Consider the following 16,752-nt stretch of genomic DNA (forward strand, 5'->3'; position numbering starts at 1 on the left):
AGATCTCTGGTGGTGCCCTCCCTCCTCGTGATGCCCATGACACATTTTCTAAACCTGTATCTGGTTCTGATGAACCCCAGTAAGGTGGTTGGCTACGGTGGAGCCTTCAATGAGAAAACATCTGATAGCCCAGATTTGTTGTCTCCGCCGCAACAGAATGTGTAGAGCCATAATTTTTCCGATAGGCCCGAAGAGTCCCTAACGACTTCGTCTCAGGACCGACGGCTTCACCATGACATGTGCTACTTGCTCGAATTCTGTCGAAAGTGCTCTCTGCACATCGTCTTCACTTTTGGCTGGATGATGGGCTCAACATAGGTCTTGCAAATAAAGGCGTGCTTTTCACCAAAGGATGGGCTAAACGTGAGCTGTACTAGTTGTTGAGAGAACATTTCAGAAAAAGAAAAAGGAAAGAAGATGAGAGAGAGAACAATAAAGCAGAGATACTTGATGATGGAGGAAGTATGGTAAAAAAGCAGTGAATATACTCATCACCACTGATACGAAGGTTCTCACGGTCAGGGCAGTCGCCAACCCAGATATCATCTCCTGCGAATACCATGAGCATTAGTGGAAAATCAGGCAGAAGATAAGCTGTCTTACAATAATTCCATTATTATTCCCTTGTTTGACATCTGCAAAAGAAAGAAAAATAAAGAGAAAGTAAAAGGGAGGCACATGAGGACACTGCAAAAACAAGGAATAAACACCCCACCAGAATGATGTAATTTATTTTTCTTATCTTTCGGAGACATCTGTATAACCCTATTAGAGGGTACTTAAAAAAAAAAAAAGGCAAAGCCCAAAATAAATGGGCTGGAATGTTGTGTGGAGGGCGAAGGCCCATGAGCCCAAAATAGCACCAACCAGGTGACCAAAAGTACGCCCAGTACTATAAAAAATTATTCGGTACCTCGTCGCTATTATCGCCAACCAGGTGACCAAAAGTACGCCCAGTACTACAGAAAATTATTCGGCACCCCGCCGCTTTTATCGCCAACCAGGTCATCAAAAGTATGCCCAGTACTCCAAATTATTCGGCAGCCTGCTGCTATTATCACCAACCAGGTGATCAAAAGTACGCCCAGTACTTCAAATTATACATGAGCATTACTCATGTCAATCATACATAAACATTCATGAACATTACTCATATCAATCATACATAAACATTCATGAGCATCACTCATGTCAACATTCATAAGCATCACTCATGTCAACATCCATGAGCATTACTCATGTCAATCAGCTTCAAAAGCTTCATTTATAGAGCTCTAGCTTCAAAAGCTTCATTTACAGAGCTCCAGCTTCAAAAGCTTCATTTACAAAAGCTCTAGCTTCAAAAGCTTCATTTACAGAGCTTTAGCTTCAAAGCTTCAACTTGCAAAGTTTCACCTACAAAGCTTCAGTGTAGGGTATACAAATACCGCCTCCGAATAACCGCCACTTCGGCCCATACATGGATTCAATTTGAAGTCTCCAGCCAACAGACTCTATTGACCAAAGACTTGGGGGACTACATTATGTACCATAAATTGGGCCTCAACTGGGCCTCATGAAAAATACTTGGGGGACTTAGCCCATTATTCATGTATTGAGGAGCGAGCCCTTATTTTATAAAAGGGACTCATTCGCTTTCATTAGAGAGCACCCATTATTCATGTATTGAGGAGCGAGCCCTTGTTCTATAAAAGGGACCCCCTCACCATCATTAAAGAACATCGCCGCCTACCGAGCAACCGTCTCGCCGCGAGCATCAACTCTAGCCCATCATTTTTTGTAATGAGGAGCGAGCCCTTATTTTATAAAAGAGACTCCTTCACCTTCAACGCCACAAGCCGAGCCAACCAAGGCAAGATAAGCCATAAGCAGAGCAGCCTCGCAACATGTGCTACTTATAGTTGAGCATCATTTCATATTGGGCACCGCCTCATATGGAGTATTAGTTCTAGACGACATCTAGTAACTTCGGCCCACATATGGACTGAATTTCAAGTTTTCAGCCAAAAGACTCTCTTGACTGAAGACTTGGGGGACTATTGTTTATACCATACTTAGGGCCTCCGTATTTAGATCTCGTATAAATACTTGGGGGATTTAAATGTAATTATGCAATAAAGGAAGGGGCAAATATGTAATAAGTGAGGAGCCCTTATTCTATAAAGGGACCCCTCACTCTCCTCATTAAGGGAGGCCAACTCTTAGGCCTGAAGCCCTCTCACCCTCTCACATCCCCTCTCACATTACAGAGGTTCTCTCCCTCACAAGCCTCTCAGAGAAATACAATATTAGTGTGGACGTAGCCCAAACATTGGGATGAACCACGATACATCTTGTGTTATTTACTTTCTTGCAGATTCACAGTCGGATTTACGTTGTTCCAAGACCTCCGGTTTTGTGCATCAACATCATTCACAGAAGAAAGCAAAAAGTTATTAGGCAATTTTATAAATCATTAACAGTATAAAAATCCTAATTGCATAAAAATTCCCAATTTTATAAATCACACACTACCCAATTTTATAAACCACAGAAGCCATTCACAAGCCAAATTATGGGCTAAATTCCTCGATCAACTTGTGTATATATTAAAGTTTGTCGAATGCCCAATTTCTAAGGTTCGAAAACGAGACAAACAAAGCAATTGAAGAGAAAGACCATAAATTGAGAGAGAAAAATCGCAAAAAACTTGAAGAGATTGAAAAGATCGACTACCATTATGATTGGAGTGGCAACGAGTTTGACTGAAGTGGATCTGATGAGGTGAGCAGCACTGAAGCCAATGTTCTAAACGGGGTTAGGTGTTAGTCAGGATACGGTTAGAGAATTTGGGCCTAGGCATCTAGATTGAGCCTAGACGGTATTTTTTTTAAATTAATTGAATTTATTATATAACATAAATAAATATCTACTTATACTTAAAAATTACATAATGATATTGGGCTATATAAATTGCAAAGTAGAATGACATATAAATTATAAAGTATTAGAACATATTGAAAACATTGGGAACAAACATATAATTAGTGTTTATCCAATTATCCAACAAGTCTCTAAAAATTTATTGAAAAAATAAAATGTAAAATGGAAGTTGTCTTTTTCTATCTCTGTGAAAGTCGCAGCCTAGGTTGGTGCGTAAGTAGGTATAGGAAACCTTTCTTATTTTTAAAACACCTAGGATTAGTCGTGGTAGTGGCGAACCGTCTAGTGCCTGGGCTAGGACGGGGCTTTTTAGAACATTGACTACAACAGACGACAAGGTTGAGATCGGATCGGGGTTGAGAATGGCGAACAAGGTTGGAGAACAACGTCGAGGTTGAGAATGGAGGAACAAGGTTGGAGAAGAAAATGGTGGGGTTGAGATTGAAGAGAGGTTGTTTGTCTGCTTGAGGAGGATAATGAGGGATGAGAGCCTCAGTCAAGACTCAAGAAATAAAGAGTGAGACTAAAGAGAACGATGGTTGATGGTGGAAGAATGACAGTTGGTGGAGATTGGGAGATGATGAAGGAATGAGGTTGGAGGAGGAGGTGGATGGCAAGTTTGAGGTGAGCGGCTGAGGTTTGAGTTTGAAGTTGGGATCAGATAAGTGAGATCAAGTCAAAACTTGAGAATGAGAGAAAGAGAATAGATCGATGATCAGGTGTGGTAGCTAAAGTCCATGACAATTGTATGGACTTAGCTAACACCCAACTAAACCCAATCATGTGGTAAAAGGATTTTTTTTTTAAAACTCGATTCGATTTAATTTAGATATATAGAGAACTGGTACTGAACCGAGATTTTATATACCGATTCTGTTTTGTACCAAAATTGAAAAAAATAAAATAAAACCGCTCTAACTGGTTTTTTTTTTCGATTTAGTTAGGGTTTGGTCTTCATTCTTGATCCATTATGCCCATGCCTAGTTTCAGCCTTGTCAGACTTTTTGAATTTCTCCTATATCTTGGCCATATACTCCTTTGCCAAATCACATGTTAGAATACCTTCCTTATATGTTCTTCTATGACAGTTTGCATAATGAGAAGTGACATTTGGTTTGCCTTTTCCCATTTAGAAATTTTTTCTCTATGTAGAATGCTGCTTTCTTTAATTAGAGTAGTCAACTGGGGTAACTTGAAGGCAATGTCAAAAACACCAACATCTCCAAATGCAACTTGATCTTCTGCTTTCAAGTTTTGAAGTTGTTTCCATTCAGTTTCTTAATGTTGATGAGTCTCAACCTATTGAAATCTACATAATTATTTCAAAATGATTTGAAAGTTCATAAGTCATGGGTGACATTTTGTCCCACTAAATTGTCTATATACAAAAGATATTTCAAATCTTGCGTAGTCAAATACAAAACATAATAATTTATGTAAATACGACAGTCATCTCAGGCAAGGGGAACGAGCCGAGGTCTGTCAAGAACCCTATGGTTTCCACGACGGTGTAGAAATCAATGTTTGTGAGTCACGAGAAAGGGATGAGGTGTGCAACTGCTGGTGCAGAGTCGGAGAAGAGGGAAGGTGACTCATGACTAAGAAACACATCGAACGTAGATTAGGCGTCAGACAGTCGATGAAATCACGATGGGTGTCCAAAGAAACCTATAAGAGTCAATGGGGATTTCTCAATATCATTGATTCAATTGGAATCTCGTTATGCAGTCGTCGAGGGCGACCGATTTGGTTCTTGGATGACTTCAGGTCGCTGGAGAATAATGGATCTGGCGGGGAAATCACACAGAGGTGATGAGGGGACAGAGAGATCGAGGTTGGAGAATCGACATAAAAGAAATGTAGTTTTCAATCTCTGCTGGGTTTGGACAATGGCTCTGCTCGGCTTAGTCAGTGCAATGCGGCTCAGCGGTTTCAGGCCACGGCTCACACGCATCTAGGGTTGTAAAACCCTTTTTTTTTTTTTTTTTTTTAAAATTTCTTTTTGTTCTCTTATTTACACATATTCAAATCACCACAATTATAATATAACAGTAACAATTGAAAACAATAATTCAAGCCGAATTTATAATTCAAAAACATAACATTAGAGTTCATGCTTCATGGTGACTGTTTCATGCAATCAAGGCCAATACATATGCTTTAAAAGGTATTTAGGGGTTGCTTGATGAATATTGTGAATGGATTTATAGAAGTTTATCCTCCAATACCGGGTTTCCATCTTCAATGCGTTGTATCATGTCCAACATAAAATAAAAAGGAGAATTGAATCAATAGCAAGTAGATTATTTCCATAAAATAAAAAGTTAATCATAAAAGGGTTTTATCACAAATGATCCCTAAAATTGACTCACTCCATCAAGATGGTCATTGAAATTGAAAATTAAATCAATGTAATCCTTGAAAATGGGTGTTGCAAACCAAGGTTGTCGTTTCATCACAATTTTGTCAACTTTAAAGTTTTAATTCACTAATTGAGCACTTCTCTTACTTATGGTACACTTTAAAGAGGGAGTGTGGTTAGATTGATGTGATAAATACTTAATACTTGACAATATCTACTAGGCAACCTAATTAAGAGAGAACATAAAACCATGATTATTACAAATAAGAACCCAAATTTATTGTTAACCTTCCAAATTTGTCCACAACAGCCACAACAGGAAAATGAAGTTCAATGCTTTCACAGTGTTCCAAGTCAGAAAATATTACTCCAAGTTCCAGATCTGTAATCTTGTGAAAGTAGGCCTTAGTCTCTTCTTGTTCGTAGTAATTGACTTTAGACCATGCTCATAGATCCCAAATGTTTTTAGAGACAAATAACAATCAAATACAATAGTAATTCCTTTCCTCAGAAACTTTCTCCTATTTTCCTAAGCAGTGAAGACATCCCAAATATAATCATGAAAAATTAATACAACAAAATTAGTGGCGATTAATAGATAAAGGCATTCTGATAAGCATACACCTTACATGACCCTTGCAAGTGTGATCACCAAAACTGAATTATGATGGACAACTTAGTGGAACCCGAATTTCAAATCGAAATGAATTGAAGGTAGAATGAAAACAATACCGATGAAAAAATCGACAAAAAATAATAAAAAAAAAGGTTTCATTTTTAATTAGGGCAATAGTGACATTAAAGCATCACTACACTAATACACAAAAGTGAAACTTTTTTTTTTTTTTTTACCATTTTATACATTTTTTTAGGGGGACAGTATTGTTACTACAATAGCTATGACTAGCAAGTGAGGCCCGCGCGATGCTGCGGGTTTCAAAATGATCTTAAACGTGTAAAAAGTAGGGCTTATATACATGAGAAAAATTGGGATGGTCATACGCCATAGTCAGAGAGTTCTATTTACATTCATATATTACATGCAAAAAGTTGAGGATGTTAGTATGTCATCCTTAGGGATTGTTTTTCAAAAGCTATGGTCCTATCCCAAGGAGACTTTTACGTCTAAAACTGTACAAAGCTCAAAAAGTAAGATTTGTTCTACTAAAGACACCCATATACGTAACTCCTCCATCTTGGATGACAACGATGAACTGAAAAAAAAAGTTGACATAAGAATTGAATGACTCTAAATTGCATATATTTTGCTACCATACTAAATAAACTCTCTATTTTCCAGTTGGCCTCATCGATAACCCAAATGAAATATTTATATCTATATTATGCAATATTTAGAGGTCGCACTTAGTGCGATGGCAAGTGCCTTCGCCCATGAGCGGTAGGTCTCGGGTTCGAGACTTGGGAGCAGCCTCTCCATAAATGGGGGTAAGGCTAGCCGACATTCACCTCTCCCAGACCCTGCGTAAAGCGGGAGCCTTGTGCACTGGGTACGACCTTTTTATTATGCAATATTTATAAGATATAGTTCTGTGTTAGAGAAACTACTCATTGAAGATGGGAAAAAAATTGTTAAGATATAGTTCAGTCTATACCGAATCAATCTCAATTTGTCAGTGTTATACCTGCTCTCCATATAGAAGTTAGGTCTAATATAGTTGTTATCATCTCTTATGTTTCTTTGGTAAAAAAAAAGTTATTTCATTCCAAAACCTTGAAAAACAACCTAAAAGCATCAGTATGACCTCAAGTGAAACTGGTGCCCTTTGTAATTATGTAGTTGGTATATAATTTCTCACCTCAGATTTGTATATTGACCTTATACTCACTTAAGCTTCAAAAAACATCCATCAGTCCTAAACCACACATTCAACGTACTTAAGTTTTTTAAAGCCTACAAATTGAAAATACAATGGAAAAAGAATGAATCTTGGTAAAAACGAAACTCCAAACTATTTTTGGAACTTAATCCTCTAAACTATGACCAACAGCCTTTGAGATTAAAATTTAGAAGACCAGGCAATACTGTTTCCACGTTCTGCCTCTGAGCTTAATTTATCAATAATCTAAGTTCAAAAATGGTAAAAGTGAGGAAACATACCTATCACCCTGCTCTCTGTGATCTATGAAATCCAAGTTCTGCTACGTGACCCTCTGCTTAGTCACTTCTAGAGGCAAACGCCCTGAAAAGGTTTAGAGTAGTAGCAGATTGGTAATAGGCTCTCATCAGCCTCTAGGCCTCTGAAGATAAAAAATACCATAAACTTAATCTTTACCAAAAGCTATAAAAATAAAAATAAAAACTTAAATAAAATATAACTCTCCCAATTTAGCCAAGAAATATTTGCCGCACCACTAAATATTTCGCAATTACCTCTGTACATAATCTTGTTGGGGTTTTACCTGTGTGCTTTCTTTTCTTTATTAATTTCCCTATCTCTCTCTCTCTTACTTCAAATCTTACTTCAAATCTTATTTCAAATCTTGCATCTCCAGAACAATCCCCAGAAGATAACTTTAATTTGCACAAAAATCTTTGAAATCTAAAGTAGAATAAATTGCTTACCTTCCGTAAATACAGTTATCCGAAACGACACAGATGCACTGGTGGTAAGTCGGCGTGTGATGTCCAGCGATTAGCCGCCGGGGGGTTGTTACCATCCTTCAAGGCAACCATAATTTTCACATAAAATCACATAAAAAAAAGCCCCAAAACCTTAAGAAAAGATTAGGGGTTCTCAATTTCTTACCCAAATCCACAAATTTGAATCAAATCTCTGCAACCCAGCTTGAAATCCCTTTGAAATGACCTACACGAACACAGATCTTACATGCAGAACATTTTAGATGAAGTTGTGAGAAGGGTTGATGGAAATTGAGGAAACAACCAAATTCCAATCAAAGTTTAGACATGCATTCATAAATTCACACCCATAAAAACGTTTCAAAGCTTACCGATGATGTTGGGGTGGAACCGTGAAAGTGAAGGGGGAAAGAAGAGGCGGTCGGATTCAGATGTAAACTCCTGTAAAACCACCCTTCTCTTAAACCCCTGAAGACTAACTCTTACATCATTTATAGTGCAAAATTTGATGAATTAAATAACGATTGTCAAAATTTTAGAATTTTAAAGAATCAAAACATACCTAAGATTTGGTGATTGGATGACTGTGAGGGCCTCAAAAAATACAGGGAAGCTAGCGGATTCGCCGGAAAACCTCGCCGGAATCTAGGTTACGGATTGAGCTTCAATCTTTTTCAAACCTTCACCAAATCGTACATGAAAGCCACGAAATCTTGACCTAGAAAGTAAGAATGGGCTCAGACTTGAGTTCGTGAGGTCGAAGGGATGAGAATGGTGATTGTTTTGGGTGTACTTGGGTTCGTGGGTGGGGTTGGGGGTTTTCGAGATGTTGAGAGAGCGAGAGGAAGAATGATGATCAGCAGAGAGAATAAGATTACAAAATATGGACGGACTGATTTCTTATCACACTGCCCAAAAACAATGAACGGTCCAGATTCAATCAGATTTAAATTAGACTAATATTGAAATTACAGACAAATAAGCGAGGGCAAAATCGGAAATTCACTGTGCTTATAAACAGTGATTCAGGCGTTTTTCTCTTTTAGTATAGATTGAATTTGTGAAAGCGCAAGCTCTTTTAGTTGGTTAATTTTCTAAATTGTATATGATGCATATCTGTAGTAATTGGTTTTAGTTTTGTTTTGTCCTAAGTTTTAGGTCTAAGTGAAGGAATACCCACTTGCGCCAGTCTGGATATCCATTGGATGTCCATTGGATGTCTCACTGTGCCTTGCCATACAAACGCATTTCGTTCCTTCCATATAGTCCACAGAGTAATCAAAACAATATCAAAACTATCCCTTGACAATGATTGGGCCAAATTGATCAACCAATCCACCCACACAACATTTTTGACCTCTTGTACTCTGAGTCCCAATGGGCTAGCATACCATATTCTTGCCGCCATCATACAATCCCGCAACGCGTGTTCAATTGTTTCTACTTCTCCACCACAAAAATTACACGAAGCATCCTGTACGATTTTCCTCTTATATAAGTTGTGCTTTGTTGGCAATGCATTCATACAACTCCTCCATACACATATCTTTATTTTGCCAGGTACACATGCTCTCCACAATACTTTCCACCGACAATCCACCCCCTTCGCTTGCACATGCCTCCCCACAGGAACGTGCTAAATGATATGCACTTTTGGTGGAGAAAATTCCGTTCTTATCCGCATGCCAAATTTGGACATCGGGGGTTTAAGTGAGCTTAAAGGGATGCTAAGAATAAGCTGCACCTCTTCATCACAGAAAGTGTTATATATGAGGCCCCTGTCCCATGAAGTACCCTTCCCCATAATTAAGTTTTTGACCGAATATGAATGATCTAACCCTGATGGAATAGGACTAGTATCCTTGAAATTTTTTTTCCGCGGTAACCAACTATCACCCCACACTCTTATGTCTGCTCCGTCCCCTACACGATATATCACACCCCTTCTGAGAACCATCTGAGCCTCCGCAATGCTCCTCCAACAAGCAGATGCATTCATTTTGATAGGGGCATTCATGAAGTCCATGGTTGGATAGTATTTAGCTTTGAATAATTGTGCCATTAGTGAATTCGGCTGTTTGAGTAGTCGCCATCCTTGTTTTGCCAGTAAAGCCAAATTAAATGCATACAAATCCTTGAAACCCAGCCCTCCCTCACTTTTGGGCTTACACAATTGAGCTACCATTTGGTTTAACTCATTACATAATGTTGAAGGCAATATAAAAGTTTGCATAGTGTAGAGGGGAATTGCTTGCGCCACTGTCTTAATCAACAACTCCTTTCCCGCACTACTCAATAGGTTTCCACGCCATCCATTTAATTTATTAGCAAACGTAGCCTTCTTTGCCTTCCCTACAAACACCGATAGTCCCAAATATCGATCATGGTATTGCACTTGTGAAATGCCCAGACAATCCGCAATAAGTTGTCCATCAAACTCCGTGAGGTTTCCGGTAAAAGCCACACAACTCTTCTCATAATTTATTGCTTGCCCTGAAGCTTTTTCATAAATCTTTAGCAATGTCTTTACATTTTGGCATTCCTGGAGTGAACTTTGAGTGAAAATAAAGCTGTCATCGGAAAATAAAAGATGGTTCACACTTGGGGCACCATTACAGATGGTGACCCCCTTAATTTGCCATTTTCTCTCCCACTTTAGTCGACAATCCCTCTGCACAAATCACAAATAAATGGGGGGCTAGTGGATCTCCCTGCCGTATACCGTGTCTTGGCCGGACGTAGCCCACCAGATCACCATTTAATTTAAATGAATAACCAGATCACCATTTAATTTAAATGAATAAGTAACTATAGTGACACAAGTCATAATCAAATAAATCCACTCCTATTTGAAACCCATTCTCCGCATAATTTGCTCTAAGAAATTTCATTCGATCCGATCTTTTGCTTTGCTAATATTAAGCTTCAATGCCATACATCCATTCCACCCATCTTTTTTCTTGTCATATAATGTGCGATCTCCGAAGTTACCAAGTTGTTGTTCGAAATTAAACGTCCCGAAATGAAAGCACTTTGTGTAGGCGATATGATATTTGGCAACACATACTTCAATCTATTGGTGAGGACCTTCGATCATATCTTGTAGATAACATTGCATTAACTAATGGGTTGCAATTGGATCATAACGGTTGGATCTTTACTCTTGGATATCAACGTCACATGCGTGTAATTAATTTTCCGGAGCATGATTCCAGAAGAAAGTAGTGCTCTTACTTCATTGCATACGTCTTGTCCCACCATAGCCCAGTGTTTTGGGTAGAAACCCGGTGACATGCATCCGGACCCGGCGACTTCGAAGGATGCATCTGAAAGAAAGCCATCTTTATCTCTTCATCCGTGAATGGCATAGTAAGTGCTGCATTCAAATCCGGCCCCACTATTGGGGTTACGGCCTCCAGAACCTCATCGAATTCCGTTGTACCCGGCGAATAAAAAATCTTTGTAAAATAATTCATAATAATATTCTCGATACCAGGTTTATTGTCATGCCAATCTCCATTTTCGTCGAATAGGCCATGTAACCCATTTCTTTGTTGCCTTCGATTCACCTTTTGGTGAAAATATTTAGTGTTTTGATCACCTAAATGTAACCAATTCTCTCGGGATCGCTGCATCCAAAAGGCTTCCTCTTGAGCAAGTAAAGAGTGGAGTTGCATATATAATTCTTTCCGTTGAGCTATGGTGGTATCGTTGAAAGACTGGCCAAAGAGACTGTTCAACTTATCCTCAATTGCTGCAATATCGCCAGGGAGTCTTCGATGTCCACGGTTCACCCAATTGATCAATTGAATTCGAGTGGCCTTTATTTTTTCTGCAACTTGAAACATCGGCGAGCCTTCAAATTTAGTAGTCCACCCCAATTTTACAGCCTCTGTACATCCTTCCCTTGTCATCCAAGCTTCCTCATAATGGAAAGATTTTTTGTACTTTAATATGCACTTTGCCTCCCAATCAAGTAACAGCGGGATATGATCTGAGGAGTTTGGCTTGGGATGAAAAACTGAAGCATTTGGAAATAAATTTATCCACTCCTGGTTGACAAGAACTCGATCAAATCGAACCCTTATGCCTCCTCCATGTGTTGTTTCCCATGTAAACTTGTTTCCTTTATACCCTAAATCAATCAATTAACACACATTCACTGCATTGTGGAAACCCCGCATTTGTCGCTCACTACGCAGGTCTCCCCTTTCTTGCTCATCGGCTTTTAGAATTTCATTAAAATCCCCCAAACAACACCACGGCAAGTTTGCATTTACCTTGAGTTGTTCGAGCAAAGTCCATGACTTGTGTCTGTCCGCTTCCTTAAAATATCCATAAAAACAAGTAATCCTCCAATGTCTTGCATCCCCCAAACCGCCAACCTCCAAATCGATATGGTTAGAAGAATAGGTTCGTAAGGACATGCTAACTATTAGAAGAAAGAATGGCAACTAGGGTTAGGTTAGGTTGTATGTTCATCGTACAAAGGATTTTAGGGTGATAGATAGTGTTGTCAATTCCCTTAATTCAAGGGATGTGTCTCTTGTTGTCAATTCCCTTAATTCAAGGGATGTGTCTTATTTGTCTTGTTATCAATTCCCTTAATTCAAGGGATGTGTCTTATTTGTTCTTTTTTTGTTAGCTTTAGACGTAAATCAAGGAGGAAGATGTAGTCTTGTTTTCTTCCCTCTAGCACATATATATTTGCTATCTCTTGTAGCTGATTGTCTTATGATGAATATACCATTCACAAAATTCAATATGGTATCAGAGCAGTGACCCTAATCGGCCTGTCTCTGTGGTGTTCTCTTGAGAGATTTGTGAGCTTCTTCTTGTCCTTCAATTATGGCTGAAGAAAGCTCAGTAAATTTGGAAGGAGACGGCTTTCATGCTACTCCACCATCACCACACTCAGATATTGATATCAACCCAAATCAACGTCTTAGTTCTGTCTTGCTAAATGAGTTTAACTATCTTCCATGGGAGAGAGCAGTTTCTCTTGCTCTGGGAGGACGATCAAAGCTTGGTTATGTTAATGGTGCTATTCCAATGCCTGAGACTACCTCACCGGAGTATGATGCTTGGCTATGCAAAGACCAATTGGTCATGTCATGGCTACTCAATTCCATGGATCGTAAAATTGCAGAAATTTTTAGCTATGTTGAATCCTCCATGACTCTTTGGAAAAATCTCAAGGAAATGTATGGAAATCAGAACAATGCGGCTCGTGTGTTTCAGTTAAAGAAGGACATTGCTGGTTTGCAACAGGAAGGGAAGCCATTTGTGCAACATCTTGGAAAGCTGACCACTATATGGAACGAGCTGAATGTGTATCGACCACACACCATCGACGATGCTGTGCTAACTAAGAGAGCCGAGGAAGACAAAATATTCCAACTCCTAGCAAGCCTGAGCCCTGAATTCGAAGATCTTCGAAGCCATATCCTCATGAATCCTGACCTGCCATCTTTTTCAAGTGTGTGTGCCACAATTCAAAGAGAAGAGGTTCGAAGGAAAGTCATGACCTTGGACATAAAGGTAAATATACCAGAAACTAGGGCTTACTTCTCTAACCAAAACCTTGGTGAGGAGAGAGGCTATAAAGGAAAGAAAACTGGTTTAAAATGTAGCCATTGTGATGCTGGTGGGCACTCAAGAGACTGATGCTGGATTCTTCATCCAGAGTTAAAACCAAAGTTTCCTAGGGATAACAAAGGTGTCTCAAAAGGCTCGTACAACCCTTCTTACAAGGCAAATCATGTTGCCACAACTTCTTATGAGGGAGCACTGAAGTTCACCACTAATCCAGCTGCACTGATCAACGAGTTTGCTATGTTTCTTCACAAGAAACAAGGTCTTGGAGATAGTGAAGGACCACTAAATCAGTGTGACAACAATCAAACTGCACTACTAGGACAGTTTGCTGGCTTCGTGGCTAGAAATGAAGGTGTGGTACAAAGGGACATCCCAGGTATCTTACATTCCTTCTCAACTGCTCTCAACATTGGTAATGTGCATGATTATTTGATTATAAATTCTGGAGCCACTGATCATATGACTAACAAGTTTACAAACTTGCATAAATTTGAAAAATTTTCTATTCCATCTCAAGTGTCAGTTGCCAATGGAAAAAATGCTATGGTTGTGGGAAAAGGAAAAATACATTTGATCTCAAGTGATGTCGAGTCTGAGGCTTTTTATGCTCCCTCATTCCCTTTTCAACTTTTAGCTGTTGGCAAGATCACAAACTCATTAAATTGTCTTGCCATTTTCTCTCCCAAAAATGTGATCTTTCAGGATGTAGTCACCAAGAAGACGATTGGTGAAGGATTTTTCTTAAATGGTCTCTACTATCTTTCCAAGCATATTCAAGTTCCCAAGGTTTTTCAAGTCACTTCAAGCTTAGCTCAAGAACAACAACTTTGGCACCAACGTCTAGCACATCCTTATGAAAAAGTTCTATCCACCTTGTTCCCAAACATGTGCAAAGTTACAAGTCCTTGTGATGTTTGTCATTTTTCTAAGTTTACTATATTACCATTTACTTCCTCTTTGTCTAGGGCTAGTAATCCTTTTGAAATCGTGCATTCCGATGTTTGGGGACCAATTCTAGAGTCTTTTGATGGATACAAATATTTTGTAACTTTTGTGGATGATTTCACAAGGATTACTTGGTTGTATCTTTTGAAATTTAAAAGTGAAGTGATGGAAGTTTTTCAAGATTTTCATAGACTTGTGGCCACCCAATTTGCTTTAAAAATTCATATTTTACGATCAGATAATGGCACATAATATATGTCTCATAACATGTCACATTACTTGAGCACGCATGGTATATTACACCAAACAAGCTGTGTTGGAACACATCAACAAAATGGGGTGGCTAAGAGGAAGAATAGAGATCTACTTGAGAAGATTAGAGCGCTTATGTTTCACATGAATGTGCCTAAGAAGTTTTGGTCTCAAGGAGTTCTTATTGCGGCATATCTCATCAATAGATTGCCTAGTAAAGTGTTGAATTTTAAATCACCTTATGAGGTCTTGAAAAATAGAAAGATCAACTTTTCCCATTTGAGAGTCTTTGGGTGTACATGCTTTGTTCACATTCAAGCTCAAAATCATGACAAGCTAGACCCAATGGCTGCCAAATGTGTCTTTCTAGGTTATTCATCTACCCAAAAAGGTTACAAGTGCTATAATTCAACAACTAGAAAAATGGTTGTTTCAAGGGATGTTAAATTTGAAGAACATGTTTCTTACTTCTCATAATCACTGGATTACTCTAGACAGGGGGAGCATTTGATGGACTTATTTCCTTTTCCATATCCAAACAGAGAAGATGCAACATGCACTCCTAATGATCATGTGCCGGATGATGTTAATCTTCACTCGGTGGAACATCTTGAAGATGAAACCCCTTCCTCATCAGAGATTCACACTGCACCTTCCAGTGATCCTTCCAACCATGATGTTGTTCAAATACCTGTAGTTCAATCTCCTACAGTTCGTCGCAATCCTGCACGAGAAAGGAAACTTTTATCCAAGTTGCATGATTATGTGACCTACACTGCCAGGTATCCCGTGACTGATGTTATTGACTATAGCAAAGTCTCATCTTCTTTTGCTACATTCCTAAGTGCCATTAATGAAGCTCGAGAACCTCAAAGTTTTCAAGAAGCCACTCTTCACAGTGAGTGGAGAAATGCTATGGCAGAGGAGCTTCAAGCCCTCAATGAAAATAACACATGGACTATAGTGAAACTTCCAAAAGGAAAAAAGGCAGTGGGGAGTCATTAGGTGTACAAAACTAAGTTTCATTCAGATGGCACAATCGAAAGGAATAAGGCTCGCTTGGTTGCTCGAGGTTTTACACAAACCTATGGCGTCGATTATAAAAAGACATTTGCTCCGGTGGCAAAAATGAACACTGTTAGAGTATTGTTGCCGGTTGCAATTAACAATGCATGGCCTCTCTTTCAAATGGATGTTAAAAATGCTTTCCTGCATGGTGAACTTGAAGAAGAGGTTTACATGAAGTTACCCCCAGGTCATCCTCAATCAAACAATCCAGAAATGGTGTGCAAACTCCATAAATCCATTTATGGTCTCAAGCAAAGTCTACGTGCATGGTATGCCAAGCTCAGTCATGTTCTGGAAAGGGTTGGTTTTTGTTGAAGTATTGCGGATTCTTCCCTATTTGTTCGTTCCAGCTCAGTGGGTAAACTAGTTGTGCTTATTTATGTTGATGATCTAATTATGACAGGTGATAATATGTCAAAGATTAATGCTCTTAAACAATATCTCAACAACAAGTTTGCTATCAAGGATCTTGGCACTCTCAAATACTTTCTGGGCATCGAGATGGCACACTCTCACAAGGGTTTCTTCCTCAACCAATGCAAGTATGTCATGGATCTTCTTCACGAAGCAAAAATGACAGATTGCAAGCCTGCTCGTACCCCCTTGGATAGCAACTTGAAGCTAAAAACTCACGGTGATCCAGTTCCCAATTTAAGTTACTATCAAATAATGGTTGGCAAACTCATTTATCTAACTATCACACGTCCTGATATATCATATGCCGTCAACATTGTTAGCCAGTTTATGCACTCTCCAAGCATGGATCATTTGAAGATTGTTCATCGTGTGCTACGTTATCTTAAGGGTTCCATTGGTAGAGGAATTCTTATGCGCAACAATAGTCACACTCAGATCTTAGGCTATAATGATGCTGACTGGGCAGACAATTCTCTCGATCGCAAGTCTACCACTGGGTTTTGTACGTTTGTGGGAGGCAACCTAGTTACCTGGAAAAGCAAGAAACAAAGTGTTGTTGCATGCTCTAGTGTAGAGGCAGAGTATT

The 16,752-nt window shown here is 39.0% G+C and overlaps 1 long non-coding RNA gene across 6 annotated transcripts; it reads right to left on the reverse strand.

The window, feature by feature from the left end:
• Window positions 1-2,133: 2,133 nt before the first annotated feature.
• On the reverse strand, window positions 2,134-8,940 carry LOC126615854 (uncharacterized). 6 transcript variants are annotated; one of them, XR_007620921.1, is made up of 6 exons: window positions 8,449-8,937; window positions 8,258-8,327; window positions 8,053-8,128; window positions 7,869-7,964; window positions 7,404-7,485; window positions 2,134-5,161 (listed from the first exon to the last, which is right to left on the reverse strand). It is a non-coding gene; the product is annotated as an uncharacterized LOC126615854 (long non-coding RNA). The 6 variants fall into 6 exon arrangements; XR_007620920.1 differs by lacking the exon at window positions 2,134-5,161 and adding an exon at window positions 6,239-6,498 and having other exon boundaries at window positions 7,404-7,543; window positions 8,449-8,940; XR_007620919.1 differs by lacking the exon at window positions 2,134-5,161 and adding an exon at window positions 6,239-6,498 and having other exon boundaries at window positions 8,258-8,361; window positions 8,449-8,936.
• Window positions 8,941-16,752: the final 7,812 nt, after the last annotated feature.

The sequence above is a fragment of the Malus sylvestris genome, chromosome 3 (genome assembly GCF_916048215.2).
Source record: "Malus sylvestris chromosome 3, drMalSylv7.2, whole genome shotgun sequence".
Taxonomy (NCBI): Eukaryota; Viridiplantae; Streptophyta; class Magnoliopsida; order Rosales; family Rosaceae; genus Malus; species Malus sylvestris.